Genomic DNA, 16,506 nt, shown 5'->3' on the forward strand with positions numbered 1-16,506 from the left:
CATCCTACTTAGGAATGGATGAGTTTACCAAGAAATTAAAGAAGAAATAAAAAAGTACATGGAAGCCAATGAAAATGAAAACACAACAGTCTAAAACCTTTGGGATGCAGCAAAGGTCGTCATGAGAGAGAAGTATATAGCAATCTAGTCCTTCCTAAAGAAGGAAGGAAGGTCTCAAATACACAACTTATACCCAAAGGATCTGGAAAAAGAACAGCAAATAAAGACCAAAACTAGCAGAAGAAGGGAGATAAGGATTAGAACCAAAATCAGGGATATCAGAGAAATAAACAAACAAACAACAGATCAACAAAACTAGGAGCTGTTTCTTTGAAAGAATTAACAAAATCAATAAACCCCTAGCCAGACTTGTCAAAAAGAAAAAGGACCCAATTGATAACATTACAAATGAAAGAGGAGAGGTCACAATGAACACTGCAGAAAAACAAACAATTATAAGAGAATATTATGAGCAATTATATGTCAACAAATTGGGCAATCTGCAAGAAATGGATAAATTTCTAAGGACATATAAACTACCAAAACTTAAACAGGAAGAAATAGAAATTTTGAACAGTCCCATAACCAGTAAAGAAATTGAATCAGTAAATCAAAAATCTCCCAACAAACAAGAGTCCAGGGCCGGATGACTTCCCAGGGGAATTCTACCAGACATTTAAAGAAGAATTAATACCTATTCTTTTGAAACTGTTACAAAAAATAGAAATGAAGGAAAACTTCCAAACTCATAGTATGAAGCCAGCATTACCTGGATTCCAAAACCAGACAAAGACCCCACTAAAAAGGAGAACTACAGACCAATTTCCCTGACGAACATGCATACAAAAATTCTCAGCAAGATACTAACTAGCAAACTGGATCCAACAACACATTAAAAGAATTATTAACCACAATCAAGTGGAATTTATTCCTGGGCTGCAGGGGTCATTCAATATCTGCAAATCAATCAACATGAAATATCACATTAGTAGAAGAAAGGATAAGAACCATATGACCCTGTCAATAGATGCAGAAACAGCATTTGACAAAATAAAGCATCCTTTCTTGATAAAAACCCTCAGGAAAGTGGGTATGGAAGGAACGTACCTCAACATCATAAAGAGCATATTTGAAAGACTCACAACTAATATCATCCTCAATGCGGAAAAACTGAGAGCTTTGCCCCTAAGGTCAGGAACACGACTGGGGTGTCCACTCTCATCATTGATATTCAACATAGTACTAGAACTCCTAGCCTCAGCAATCATACAACAAAAAGAACCAAAGGCATGCAAATTGGCAAGGAAGAAGTCAAACTTTCACTCTTCCCAGACTACATGACAACCTACATGGAAAACTCCACCAAACACTGCTAGAACTGATGCATGAATTCAGCAAAGTCGCAGGATATAAATCAAAATAAAGAAATCGGTTGCATTTCTATGCACCAATAATGAAGCAGTAGAGGGAGAATTCAAGGCATCAATCCCACTTATAGTTGCATATAAAAACCATAAGATACCTAGGAATAAACCTAACCAAAGAAGTAGAAGATCAGTACACTGAAACTACAGAACACGTATGAAGGAAATTGAAGAAGACACAAAGAAATGGAAAAACATTCCACATTCATGGATTGGAAGAACAAATATTGTTAAAATGTCTGTACTACCCCAAACCATCTACACATTCAATGCAATTCCTATTAAAATAACACCAGCATTCTTCACAGAACTAGAACAACAGTTCTAAAGTTTGTATGGAAACAGAAAAGACCCTGAATTGCCCAAGTAACATTGAAAAAAGAAAACAAATGGTAGAAGCATCACAATTCCAGACTTTAAGCTGGATTACAAAGCTATAATCATCACAAAAATAGACACATAGATCAATGGAACAGAATAGAGAACCCAGAAATGGACCCACAAATATATGGCCAACTAATCTTCAACAAATCAGGAAAGAATATCCAATAGAAAAAAGACAGTCTTTTCAGGAAATGGTGCTGGGAAAACTGGACAGCAACATGCAGAAGAATGAAACTAGACCACTTTCTTACACCGTACACAAAAATAAACTCATAATGGATGAAAGACCTAAAATAAGACAGGAAACCATCAAAATCCTGGAGGAGAAAACAGGCAACAACCTCTTTGACCTCAGTTACACCAATTTTTTCTTGACATGTCTCCAGAAGCAAGAGAAACAAAAGCAAAAACAAACTATTTGGACCTCATCAAGATAAAAATCTTCTGCACAGTGAAGGAAACAGTCAACAAAACAAAAGGCAACTGACAAAATTGGAGATGTTTGTAAATGATGTATCAGATAAATGGTTAGTACAAAATCTATAAAGAACGTCTCAAACTAGACACCCAAAAAACAAATAATCTAGTTAAGAAATGAGCAGAAGACATGAATAGACACTTTTCCAAAGAAGACATCCAGATGGCAAATAGACACATGAAAAGGTGCTCAAAAGCACTCATCATCAGGGAAATACAATTCAAAACCACAATGAGATACTACCTCACACTTGTCAGAATGGCTAACATTAACAACACGAGAAACAACATGTATTGGTGAGGATTTGGAGAAAGGGGAAATCCTTTTGTACTATTGATGGGAATGCTGATTTGAAAGGGCATATGCATCCCAATGTTTTTAGCAGCACTATCAACTATAGCCAAATTATTGAAAGAGCCCAAATGTCCATCGACTGATGAATGGATAAAGACGTGGTGTATATACCCATATATACATTTGGATACACACACACACACACACACACAATGGAATTATCACTCAGCCATCAATAAGAATGAAAACTTGCCACTTGCAACAACATGGATGGAACTAGAATGTATTATGCTAAGTGAAATAAGTCAGTGAGAGAAAGACAAATATCAAATGATTTCACTCATATGTAAAAGTTAAGAAACAAAACAGATGAACATAGAGGAAGGGAATGAAAAATAAGATAAAAACAGAGAGGGAGGCAACCCATAAGAGACTCATAAATACAGAGAACTGAGGGTTGCTGGAAGGGAGGTTGGTGGAGGGATGGGCTAAATGGGTGATAGTCATTAGGGAGGGAACTTGTTGGGATGAGTCCTGGGTATTCTAATGTAACTGATAAATCACTAAATTCTATTCCTGAAATCAATACAATACTATATGTTAACTAACTTGAATTAAAATTTAAAAAAAATGAAAAAATAAACAGAGATAAAAGAAAAAATAGAAAAAAATGAAACAACTACGGAAAAATTATATTTTGGTTTTCTAGGAAACTCAGTTCGCTAAGACGGATTATCTTCATGGTATCTGAATTACTTAATTTAGGGTGCATTTGACACCTGTCACAAAAACAGTTAACTGAGGCACAGAGCTAAACATGTAAAATTATGTATTTTCTAAGTTTACAATAATTTCTAAGAATTATCACAAATGATGTGGATTTTTATATTAAGGAATAAATATTAGTAAATGTAATATATATTTATATATTTATGTGTAAAACAAATCATGGGAACATATATAGAAAATGAAAGCGATGCATGTAACAGAGGCATGAAAGGTGGAAAATGGAGAACAATTCACTTAAAATACATTCAGATCATCCAAACATTGCTATATTAATTCTTTAACATCAGCAATGTGAAAAATTATGACTTCTAATAATAAATAGGAACTAGATCTTAAGCTTTTTAATGCATTGGGAATAAATGAGTTCCATGGTGCTAAATATATTATTACAATAGCTTGCTTCTCTGTTGCAATTTTAGAAACAAAGATAGCTTTCAAAAGAGGTTTATTGTTGTTAGTAAAATCACAGACTTTTTCAAGGCTGAAATGATGATGGAGCTGAAATTCTTGGCAAATAATTTAAGATCAATGAGTAATATAGTTAAAAATGAAATGAGAACTGCGAGATTTTTACAGTCAGAAAGGATTCAGAATAGTGAGAGGAGCTGCCATAATGTCTACTTTATATGCTGGGTGTTAAAATGAAACGCTTAGAACTTACTATAGGGTTATTGAACATTTTCCTGAGATTTCCCTTTTCTTTTTTTGTCCTTGACCCTTCACCTGTATTATTAAATCCACATCGACTGCTTCCTGACTTGCTCTTCTCCCTAAAGGGTGTTATAGTCTCCTTATCATTTGACTATCCTTTTTTAAATTTTTATTTATTTACTTATTTTTTATTTTATTTTTTAACAATTATTCACTTTTTGAGAGACAGAGACAGAGCACGAGCAGGGCAGGAGCAGAGAGAGAGACACACACACACACAGAATCCAAAGCAGGCTGTAGGCTCTGATCTGTCAGCGCAGAGCCCGATGCGGGGCTCGAACTCATGAACTGTGAGATCGTTACCTGAGCCAAAGTCAGATGCCCTACTGACTGAACCACCCAGGTGCCCCATTTGACTATCCTTTTGAATATCATATCCATTTTCTTTTTAAGCTTTTTTTTTTAATGTTTATTTATTTTTGAGACAGAGAGTGAGCAGGGGATGGGTAGAGAGAGAGGGAGACACAGAATGAGAAGCAGGCTCCAGGCTCTGAGCTGTCAGCACAGAGCCCATCACGGGGCTCAAACTCACAGAGTGCGAGGTCATGACCTGAGCCAAAGTCAGACGCCTAACCGACTGAGCCACCCAGCTTCCCCTATCATATCCATTTTCTTATACAGAAAAGAAATTGGGAGAAGAAAGGAAGAAAGGAAATCTGCCATTATTAAACTAGAAAAATAAAGAGATATTTATAGAAAATCCTCAATAAAGATATTGAAAACTCTGAAAAAAATTTTTTGCTTTATAAAAACACTTTTATTGAAGTAATGCACATTTCATTCACTATGCAGACAAGCCCATATAGTAATCAGAGGAATCTCCATCTAGACACTACCTCCAGGATTTCTAATGGTGTACATTAATTTTGTTTGTTTTGGGACTTTATAAGTGGAAGCATCCAGTTCTTGTTTATTTATGTCTGGCTTCTTTCAATCACTCAACATTATGCTTTTGAACATAATTTTGAGCTTTTGTAATACTGTCAATTGTGTAAACATCAAAATGTGTTTATCCTTTAAACTATTGGTGTATTTTTAGTTTGTTTCCAATACAAACTCTTATAAATAGTATTACTATGAACATTCTAGTACTTGTTCGTTTGGTTTTGGGTTTTTTTTGGTTTACATATGTACACATTTCTGTTATATGTTACATTGGGTCATGTGGTATGTACAAGTTGAGCAGTAGCATACAAGTGGTTTCCCACGGCAGTTTTACTGATTTACATTTGTATCAGAATCTATGACAATTTCAGTTACTCCACATACTTGCCAAACATGTACTTTTAGTCTTTTAAAAAACTTTAGCCATTATGATAAATGTGTACTGATATAACATTCCGATTTTCATTTTAATTTCCCTAATGACTGCCCTTAGACAGGTCTATTAGCCATTTGTATATCTTCTTTTATAAAATATACTTCAAGATCTTTGTCCATTTTTCTACTGGGTTGTTAGTCTAAGTTTAAAGTGTACAGGACGATGATTTGACTTAAATATATTGTGAAGTGATTACCACAATAAAGTTTAGTTAACATCTATCATCTCATATTGGTACACACCCACACAAAAAAATAAAGAATAAAAAAAAAGTTTTTTTTCTTTGTGATGAAAACTCTTAGGATCTATGCTCTTAAACAACTTTCAAAAATACCATAGAGCAGTGTTAACTATAGTCATCATGTACTTTACAACCATTGAACTTATTTATCTTATAACTGGATGTTTATACCTTTTGACCATCTTCCTTCAATTCCCCCTCCCCCCGCCCCTTCACTTCTGAAAGCACAAATCTAATCTCTTTTTCCCTTCATCTGTTGACAGACATTGAGGTTGTTTTTGTATCTTGGCTATTGTGAATCATGCTGTGCTGAACATGAGAGTACAAGCATTTATTCAAAATCCTGATTTCAATTTATTTGTATAAATACCCAGAAGTGGGGTTGTTGGATCATATTGTAGTTGTATTTTAAAACTTTTGAGGAGCCTCCATATTGTTTTCTATAATGGCTATAGCAATTTATATCCCCATCAGGGTTTCCTTTTCTTCATCCTTGCCAGCACTTGTTATCTTCTTACTAGAAATTGATCTTTTCCAATTTTATAGTTTTTCATCATTCAGTCCTGGTAGGCTGTATGTTTCTAAGAGTTAATCCATTTCTTTTAGTTTCTTATTGGCATACAATTGTTCATAGTAGTCTCTTACGATCCTATGTGTTTCTGTGTTGTTATAGTTTCTTCTCTTTCGTTTCCTTATTTTGTTTTCTCTCTCTTTTTCTTTATCTATTTAAAAGTTTGTTAAATTTGTTTATCTGTTTAAAAAACCAACTCGGGGCGCCTGGGTGGCGCAGTCGGTTAAGCGTCCGACTTCAGCCAGGTCACGATCTCGCGGTCCGGGAGTTCGAGCCCCGCGTCAGGCTCTGGGCTGATGGCTCAGAGCCTGGAGCCTGTTTCCGATTCTGTGGCTCCCTCTCTCTCTGCCCCTCCCCCGTTCATGCTCTGTCTCTCTCTGTCTTAAAAATAAATAAACGTTGGAAAAAAAATTTTTAAAAAAAATAAAAAACCAACTCAGTTTCGTTTACATCTATTATTGTTTTTCTAGTCCCTATGTAATTTATTTTGGCTTTAATCTTTATTATTTCCTTCTGCTAATCTTGTTCTTAGTGTGTTCATCTTTTTCTGGCTCCTAGATGTGTAAAACTAGGCTCTTCGAGACCACCTTCTTCTTCTTCTTCTTCTTCTTCTTCTTCTTCTTCTTCTAATGTAATCATCATTGCTACAAACTTAGGACTTATAGGACAGCTTTTTCTGTTGTTTAATTTACACATATTTGTTAATTTTCCGATTTTCCTCTTGTTATTTCATACCACTGTAGACCAAAAAGATACTTGAGATATTTAAACCTTCTTAAAATTTTTAAAGACTTGTTCTGTTATGATCTATCTTGGAGACTATTGCATGTGCACTTGAGAAAAATGTGTATTATGCTGCCTTTGGATAGAATGGTCTGTATGTCTGTTAGGTGCATTTGGTCTGTAGTGTTGTTCCACTCCATGGTTTCCTTATTGATTTTTCTGTCTGGATGATCTATCCACTGTTTACAGTGGAGTAATAAAGTCTACTATTATTGCATTGCTGTCAATTTCTTTCTTTAATTCTTTTAATATTTGAGTTATATGTCATAGGTGGTCTGATATTGTGTGCACTTATGTTTACAATTATTGTATATTCATGATACATTAACCCCTTTAGCACTATATAGTGTCATTCTTTGTCTCTGACAGTTTTCAACCTAAGGTCTATTTTGTCTGATATAAGTATAGCCATATCTGATCACTTTCATTGACTATTTGTATGATATGTCTTATTCTATCCCTTTACTTTTAACCTATATGAATCCTTAAAGCTAAAGTGAGTATCTCTTTGGCGGCATATAGTTGGGTCTTGTATTTTTTATTAATTCAGTCACTCCATATTATTTAATTGAAGATTTAATCAGTTTATATTAAAATGATTATAGATAGGTAAGGACTTATTGACATTTTGTTAGTGTTTTGTGTTGTGACTATTTTGTACTTCCTTTGTTCTTTTCTTCTCTTGCTGCCTTACTTTGTTACTGGGTGGTTTTTAATAATAGTATGCTTTAATTTCTTTATCTTTTGTGTATTTACTATAGATTTTTTCTTTGTGATTACCATAAGGCTTACATTAAATATCTTATAACAGTCTATTTTAAGGTGATAAAAACTTGAGTTTAATTTGCACACAAAACTGTACATTTTTGCTTTTCTCTACTCCTGACATCTTATGGTATTCATGTCACAATTTACATCTTGTATATTACATAACCATTAACAACTTGAATCTTGTTATATATTATGTAACATTAAGAAATTATCATGGGTAGAGTTATTATAATCTTTTGTCTTTTTACTTTCTATATTAGAGCTAAAAGTGAGATATGCACCCTGATTATAGTACTAGAGTATTCTGAATTTAACTGTACTTCATCAGTGAGTTTTAAATGTTCATATGTTTTCTTGGTTCCTTTGTATGTTATAAGTCTTCTCCTGCTTTCAAAATTCTTTGTCATTGCCTTTAAAAAATTTGATGATAATGTGTGAAGATAATAATAATAATTAGTGAAAGACTCTTTATGTTCAATCTGTTTGGATTTCTTTGGTCTTCATGGATCTGAATGTTCATTTCCCTCCCTAGTTTTGAGAAATATTTTGTCATTATTTCTTTAAATATGATATCTACCCCTTTCTCTTTCTCTGATACTTTTGAGATTCCCAAAATGTTTATGTTGATTCACTTAATGGTTTACCATAAGCCCTATGGGATTTTTTCATTTCTCTGTCATTCTTATTTGTTGTTGATCTTCTATTATAGTAATTTCAAATTATCTGCCTTCAAATTTGCTGATTCCTCTGCTCTATTGAGTCTGCTATTAAAGCTCTTTACGGAATTTTTTTTTTTCAGTTCAACCATTGTATTCTTCAGCTCCAGAATTTCTATGGTTCTTATTTATGATTTCTACCTCTTTATTAAACTCACTCTGTTCATGTATTTTTTTTTCATTTAGTCATATATCTGTGTTCTATTATAGCACTGAGCTTCCTTAAGACAATTATTTTAAATTCTTTCTCAGAAAATTTATAGATCTCCATTTTGGAGGGGATCAACCATTGGGGCTTTGTTTTTGTTTTTTGGTGGTGTCATGTTTCCTTGGTTCTTCATATACTTTGAAGTCTTGCATTGCTATTTTCACATTTGAAGAATCAGTCACCTCCTCTAGTTTTTTTGACTGGCTTCAGGAAAGAATTTCACCAGTCTGCCTGACTAGAGGTTCTGGTGGTCTGTCTCTCAGACCTTTTCTATGGATGTGTCTGCTCCATTGCTCTTGTTCCCTCTTTAGGAAAAAGTCTTATGGTTTTTATGTTTTCTCTTAATCTCACAAAGCCAGGCCAGGTGTTGATAGCCTTATAGTTTCTTTTTCCTGCGGAAGTGCCTTGAAATCTCCAAGATTTTGCACTTTCTCCCAATGTAGTAGAGTCAAGCCTGCTGATAATCATTATATACTGTCTTTAGGAGCTCACAAGTGCCATCTGTGGAAGTTCATATGCCATTTGTGGGGGTCCATGGGTGAGGAGAACTACGGGGTCACAAATAGAGCTCTGAACCAGTTAGTAGGATCCATAGTAAGTTGTAGAGATTATGTACTAGTTGCTGTGAGTCCCCACCCTTTTTTGTTACTTCTAGGGTTTTTCATTTTCATCTTTGCTTATAGTCAATTCTTTTAATTAGAATATTTTTTCCAATTACTTTTAATTATTGATTTATTTGGAAATATATTATTATTTTATTAGTTATCTGCATTTGGCCCATTCTTATGTTCCTTTTCAACTTTTCCTTTTGCTTTCTTTTAGATTGATCAGATTTTCAAAAAATATGCAATTTTTAAAAATTTCATTAAAATGCTACACATTCTATCGCTATTATTGTATGGTAACTCTAGAAGTTACAACATTGTCCTTGGCTTATTACAGTCGAATACAGAATGTGATTTTATAATTTTTCTGATAGTGCTAGAACTTTAGAAGTTTTAAGCCCCATTCTTATCCTCTACAGCTCCATGTAGCTACTTAAAACATTGTTAGTGTCTCTTTTCCCCATTAGAGACTTTCAGCCTAGGAAAGCCTGAAGTGTGGACAAGTGCATAAACCTTACACAGAGGATTGCCGAATGCCCATAGAGAAAAGACACAGCTGGTAATCACCAGCTTATCTTGAAAAAGTTCCATTCTTTCTGGCATTTTAGTTCATCTAATAATCCTCCTTACTTACAGAAATCCCTGAAACCTTTAATACCTGAGTTTTGTAATTTATCCAGCTATCTCTAGGAGTGGCAGGGAGAGCATTGACCTATGAGCTACTACATCATATTAGGAGGTGGAATTTCTTTTTTCTTTTTCTTCTTTTTTTTCTTTGCTCTTTTTACATCATATAACAAGTAAATCAGTATTCCAGATCATATTCTCTAATTTTGGTTTCCTGTTATTTATATTCTATGTCAATGAGACTTTAGATGAAAATGAACAACAAAGGTCATAAGCTGGGATAAATTACCACCACCTTTAGTATGGATATTATATAGAACAGTAGGTGCTTTAAAAATCCCACTCTATATAACTGCTTTTAAAGCAAATAACTTTTGCTATCAGTGAACAAATCTAATCCAATGCGTGTGAGTATACAATGCATTTGATTTTGCACATCAGAAAATTGTATTGAGAAAATAATTCAATGGGGCACCCAGGTGGCTCAGTTAGTCAAGTACTGACTTCATCTTGGGTCATGATCTCACAGTTTGTGAGTTCGAGTCCAGCATCGAGCTCTGTGCTGACAGCTCAGAGTCTGGAGCCTGCTTTGGATTCTGTGTCTCCCTCTCTGTCTCTGCCCCTCCCCTGCTCACACTCTGTCTCTCTGTCTCTCAAAAATAAATAAACATTAAGAGAGAGAGAGAGAGAGAGAGAGAGAATAATTCAAGATGGCTAAAATATAGTAGTGCTTCTTGAGTCCAAAATCGTTGAACAGACTCCAGTAATCAGTAATGTGAACTATAGATTTTCAAACAAAGAGGACAGGAGAACTAGTTTATTTTATTTGTCATTCCATTTTAGAGTTTTAAATAAGTATGAATCATGATCACATTTTCTTTTTAGAGAAAGCATTGTGGATTACTATAGATAACTGTATTCTAGACAGGCGAGACATCATGGCATGTGGCTATATGCGTGAAAAACTTGGGATTAGTAAACAATAAAGCTTTGGACACTATAAACAATAACATGCATGGTGAGAGGTGGGGTTTTACATTCTTTCTTTTCTTGATGCAAAATGGAATGGAATATTCTAGCCTATGAGAAAGAGAGTCATGTTGCCTTTTTTCTTTTTGCAAAAGTGAAAGTTTATTTAAAAGTAAAAACAGAAAATAATGCTACTAGAGGAACTAAATAAAAAGAAGAAATTAGCCTTACTCATTATAACTCCTCCCCCATATCTTGACTCTACCTTGATATCCCAAAGTCTGCAAAAAAAAAAACCAACCCACTTTGGTATAGAATTAAATCTGGGGTCCAAATTTTTCTCAAAGAGTATGTATTTTTAATTTTTCCAAGAACCTAAGATCTTAGGGTTAAGTCAGAAAATCTGTGCGTGTCTGTATGAAGGCAAAAATATGTGTTGAGATTTTGTAGAGCCTGATTTCTCCCTTGTGGGAAAATTTGGGAAACTGTACTAGGGAAGGCATCTTTACTTGTAAGCAGATCTAGAAATTCTTTGAGGTGCTGCATTCTGGCACAGATAGAAGTACTTCATCATGTTCTTCTGAAACAGGCTCCTGAGATGTTCCAGCTGAGAAGTACTGACAGTTCCAGCAGGAGAGCTTCCTTATATCCCACATCCTTGCCAAAACTGCAACTGCCAAACACATTACTTTCCTCACAGTTAATTTTTGGACAATGATTTTTGACTTGGGGATATCAAATACATGGAACAGGAGTGTGAATTCTACTCCCAGATTAAAACATTCATCTCTGACGACAGCAATACTCTGTTATAATGAAAATGGTGATGATGTGGCTTATTTTTACCCAGTGGTTATCACGTACCAGGCTGTGTGAGGCACTTCATACATCCCATCGGCTTTCATCTTCATAACCAACACTGTCTGATAGTATGTTAATTAAATTGAATCAGTCATGAGGGGTAGGAAACACAAACTAACAATGACTTACACAAGTAGAAATATTTTTCTCACTTAAATGTGCCACAACAGAAGGTTGTGATCATCATTAGTGTTCTTCCGTAATGTTTCTGATTCTTCTCCTTTCAGGTACTGGGTACGACGATACCTCTCCATGCCCTTGATGTTAGACGTGGCCATCTGACTTGTCTTAGCCACTTAATTATGAGTGGAAGCATTGTGTCATTTCTGGGGGGGGGGACCCTGTAAGATCTGATGCATGCTTCATTCTCTTGTCTTTCTATTGTCTCTGAAGATGAGACTCCAATGCGGTGAAGTTTTCATCAGCTTTGGTCTCTGATTCAGGTCGAGATGAAGCAGAGCCTTTTATTGACCCAAGATGGAAAAGTATCAAGAGTAAGAAATGATCCTTTCTAATTTAAGCTACTGGGGTAATCTTTGCTGACGTGGTCATCAGGAGCAGGCATGATGCTCTATGGTGTCAGGGACCCAGGATCCATGTGTCTCACTGCTTTAGTAGGTGTGACTTCTATTCTCAAGCATGCCTTATGGTCCAATATGGGTGCTCCAGATCAGATCATAATGTCTGCATTGCAGCCGATTAAAGTGGGAAAGGGATTAAGAAAGGTATTTTCTTTTCTTTTTTTTTTTTTTAAGAATGCTTCTTAAAAATTAGAGTCATCTCCTCCACTTACATTCATTGGCTATAACTTACTGATATAGCCACACCTATGAGGAGGCGAGTCTGATAAGTGTCTTTTTTCTTTCTTTCTTTTCCCAAATGAGTGACCATACATTCATTCAGTTAAAAGTTAGGTTTAGTACTTTAAAAGAAGAATTGGCAATGAGAGAAAAGTAGCAGTCTCTCCAAAGTAGTTCCTACATTTTTAAATTATTTAATTAATTATTTATTTTTTAAATGTTTATTTTTGAGAGAGAGAGAGAGAGAGAGAGCATGGAGGAGGGGCAGAGAGAGAGGGAGACACAGAATCTGGAAGCAGGCTCCAGGCTCTGAGCTATCAGCACAGAGCCCCACTCGGGACTCCAACTCACGAACCGTGAGATCATGACCTGAGCCACTCAGCCGACTGAGCTACCCAGGCGCCCCTACAATCACTTCATTTTAAATGAGAAAACAGGGACCAAGAGGGGTTAACAAAGTTAAGATCATATAGCTAGTAACTAGTCGTATCTGATTAAGAACATACGTAATGTGACTCCAAAGCCCGTGTGTTAATACAATATTATGCTACTTCTGTTAATCTGTAGAAAATACATTCTTTATTTCAACAGCAAAGAAAAGCTCTATGGAATTTGAATTGATTTGGCTTTTCTATTTTCTTCCCTTGCCTTCACACTTGGAGAGAAGATGTGATGGTAACTGCTAGTCCTGATATTAAGTAGGACAAGTTTTTGAAATTCACAGGTTAGGAGCAGAAGGAGCTATGTCAGTCAGGTCAATCTGTCTTCCTCCGTGGCTATGCCAATTTTGAAATACCAGTTCTAGTGACAGTCCGTTTGTAATGAATGGGCTTAATGACTAAGGACTGATATAAGCATTAAAACACAATTTTGAATCTTAGAGATCATATTTTAAATAACCATTTAAAATGTAAATTCCATTTCAGAAACAGATATATTTTTAAATAAAAATTCAAACTGACTCACAAGCCTGTTTAATACTTTGTCTACCGATTTTAATAGAGTGTGACTGATGCTCATAATTCTTTGTAACTCTCTTCCAACATTTCTTGTACTAATTCTATTTCTTCCCTATTTATAAGCTATTTTTATCAGTGTTTTCCAGATGTAGCAAAGGACTTTTTCTCATTGTTCAGTGAATTAATCAGGAAAACTTTAGTGAAAGATTATATTAATCGTATTAAGATATACTAAATGATTATTTAATTGCCATTTAAATTATTCTGGTGATAATCCATTACCTGGACTGAGAATTCTGTTGTTGGGTTTAAACCTTGGGTACATTTTATACATTTAAATATAAAATTATGAAAATCAGTGACACTATATAAATACAGCTCATTTCTTACTAGAGATGCTGGCTCTATTATATTGCTGTACATAAAAATACATGTAGGAAGCTAGAGAGAGAAGATAGGAAATATATGCAGAGAGAAAAATTACTTGTTTTTTCTTCGCTTCTGAAAAGTGTCTGATGCTGTCTCAGTAATTATTTTTGCTAATGTGACAATATTTTGATTCTTAGAGTAATACAGAGGCTGGTAGAAATTTTGCACCTTTTATATCTTGTCCTTGGTGACCCTCTCTGGACTGGAAGAAGAACATGAAGCTATTAATTAAATGGTCAGTGACTGTACAGCGTAAGTTGATTTATGACATTAGAAGGTACATGAATTCCATAGCTCAGCCAATTACAAAGTGGTTTTCTTTAATCTTCATTTACAGGAATTTCTCTCCAGCTTGGGCTAGTATTTATGGCATAGTGCCTGATGCAGCAGCCGTCATAAGCCCATCAGGGGTGGGAGTACTGAGTTGGCAGTATAGAATTCCAGAGCAGATGTCAATGGGAAAGGCATTTAGGAAATGGCAATTCACTAAAGAGCTGTCACACTGAGATTTCTTCTGTGAGTGCAGTTCAGTGTTCACTCTGATTCTGGGGAATAGGAATTATATCAAGAAACAAAAGCAGCACCACAATTCATTTTAGTATTTGTTAACATTCTAGTAAATTTTAATAATTCTAATAAATTCCCACAGGAGCTATCTTATTGAAATATAGCGCTTCAACTAAAATTCCAATCATTGGGTTTAAACTGACTTACCACTTGGGGCGCCTGGGTGGCTTGGTCGGTTAAGCGTCCGACTTCGGCTCAGGTCATGATCTTACGGTCCGTGAGTTCGAGCCCCACGTCGGGCTCTGTGCTGACAGCTCAGAGCCTGGAGCCTGTTTCAGATTCTGTGTCTCCGTCTCTCTGACCCTCCCCTGTTCATGCTCTGTCTCTCTCTGTCTCAAAAATAAATAAACGTTAAAAAAAATTTTAAACTGACTTACCACTTAATTTGCATCAAGCATCAAATATAATTTGATAAAGAATATAGGACTTTGAAATAATTATGTAAGTTCAAACAAGAAGTGAACCGATTCTTTATTTGATACATTGGAATAATCACGTACATCTGTATGGTATTTAATCGTACCCAAACTAGTATATCCAAGGTGCTGTCTGACCTTTCTTTTGTCTACTATGTATAATACCTAATTTTACTTAATCATACGAAACTCTATGTGGGGCATAAGTTTACGGGACATAATGTTATTTTCTTTTCTCCAATATAGAAACTGTATCTCAGAGAGATTATGAGGCAAAACTAAAATTCAAACTCAGAACTTCAGATTTCTAAATTCATGAGTGCATGTCCTCTAAAATGTGTAGTAATGTCCAAGAACATGCAAAGAAACTTGTGAAGAAAGAAAACTGCTAGCATTTTTTTTTGCATTCTTTTCTCCTATTCTGTATCTCTCTCCTTTCTTTTACTGCCTTCATTCACTCTTTTTTTCCTTCTAATTTAAACTTTTATGTCCCACAACACCCAGATTCTGAGAAGCTAACTAAGAGTTACATAATCTGAAAAAACTATTGTTTGTTTTTAATTTATATTGGATTATATGCACAACTTCCATAATTATTTACATTTTATGAGAGCATCCTGCTCTGTGTACTACATGTTGTATTAATCCAGCACCTGTTGGGATGAGCACTGGGTGTTGTATGGAACAAGTCTGACAATAAATTATATATATAAAAAATAAATAAAAAAATAAAAAAACAAACAAATAAAAACAAACTCATGGATACAGAGAACACATTGATGGTTTCCAGAGGTGGGAGGTGGGGGAGTGAGCAAAATGCGTGAAGAGATCAAACGGTACACATTTCCAGTTATAAGTGACGATATGTATGATTATATATGTTTCAGTTATGATGACTGTAGCTAATAATACTGCATTGGGTATTTGAAAGTTGCTATGAGAGTAGATCTCAAAAGTTCTTACCACAAGAAAAAAAACTGTAACTGTGTGTGGCAATGGATGTCAACTAGATTTATTATGGTGATCATTTTGACATATATACAAATACTGAATCGTTGTGTTGTATACCTGAAACTAATATAATGTCAATTACCTCAATAAAAAATTAGACAATTTATTTTCCTAATTAAAAAAAAGAGAGAATCACAACCAGATTCTGTGCTGTCACCACAGAACCCAGTGAGGGTCTGGGTCTCAAGAACCATGAGATACTGACCTGAGCCAAAATCAGGAGTCAGGCGCTTAACCAACTGAGCCACCCAGGCATCGCTAGTATCTTTTCTTAAGTAAATCATCCTCCTTTGCTGCCCCAGTCACTCTCTAGTAGAATTACCATAGTCACTGTATCCACACTTGGTTACCTTATATTCTCTCTTCAGCTTACTTCACTCTGGTTTTTATCCGTCATACCAGTGAGACAGCTTTTGTCAAGGTCAGTGGTGGTTCTCCATGTTGTAAAATCTGGTGGTCATTTATCTGTCCTTTTATCAGTATTTGGCTCAGTTAACCAGGTCCTACTTGAAAGGATTTTTTCTTGTCTTGATTATTGTGATCTAGTCACCTTTTCTAGGCTCTTTGCTGA

The sequence above is a fragment of the Lynx rufus genome, unplaced genomic scaffold (genome assembly GCF_022079265.1).
Source record: "Lynx rufus isolate CCGP_SWC_20201006 ecotype Redwood Valley unplaced genomic scaffold, mLynRuf1.p SCAF_26, whole genome shotgun sequence".
Taxonomy (NCBI): domain Eukaryota; kingdom Metazoa; phylum Chordata; class Mammalia; order Carnivora; family Felidae; genus Lynx; species Lynx rufus.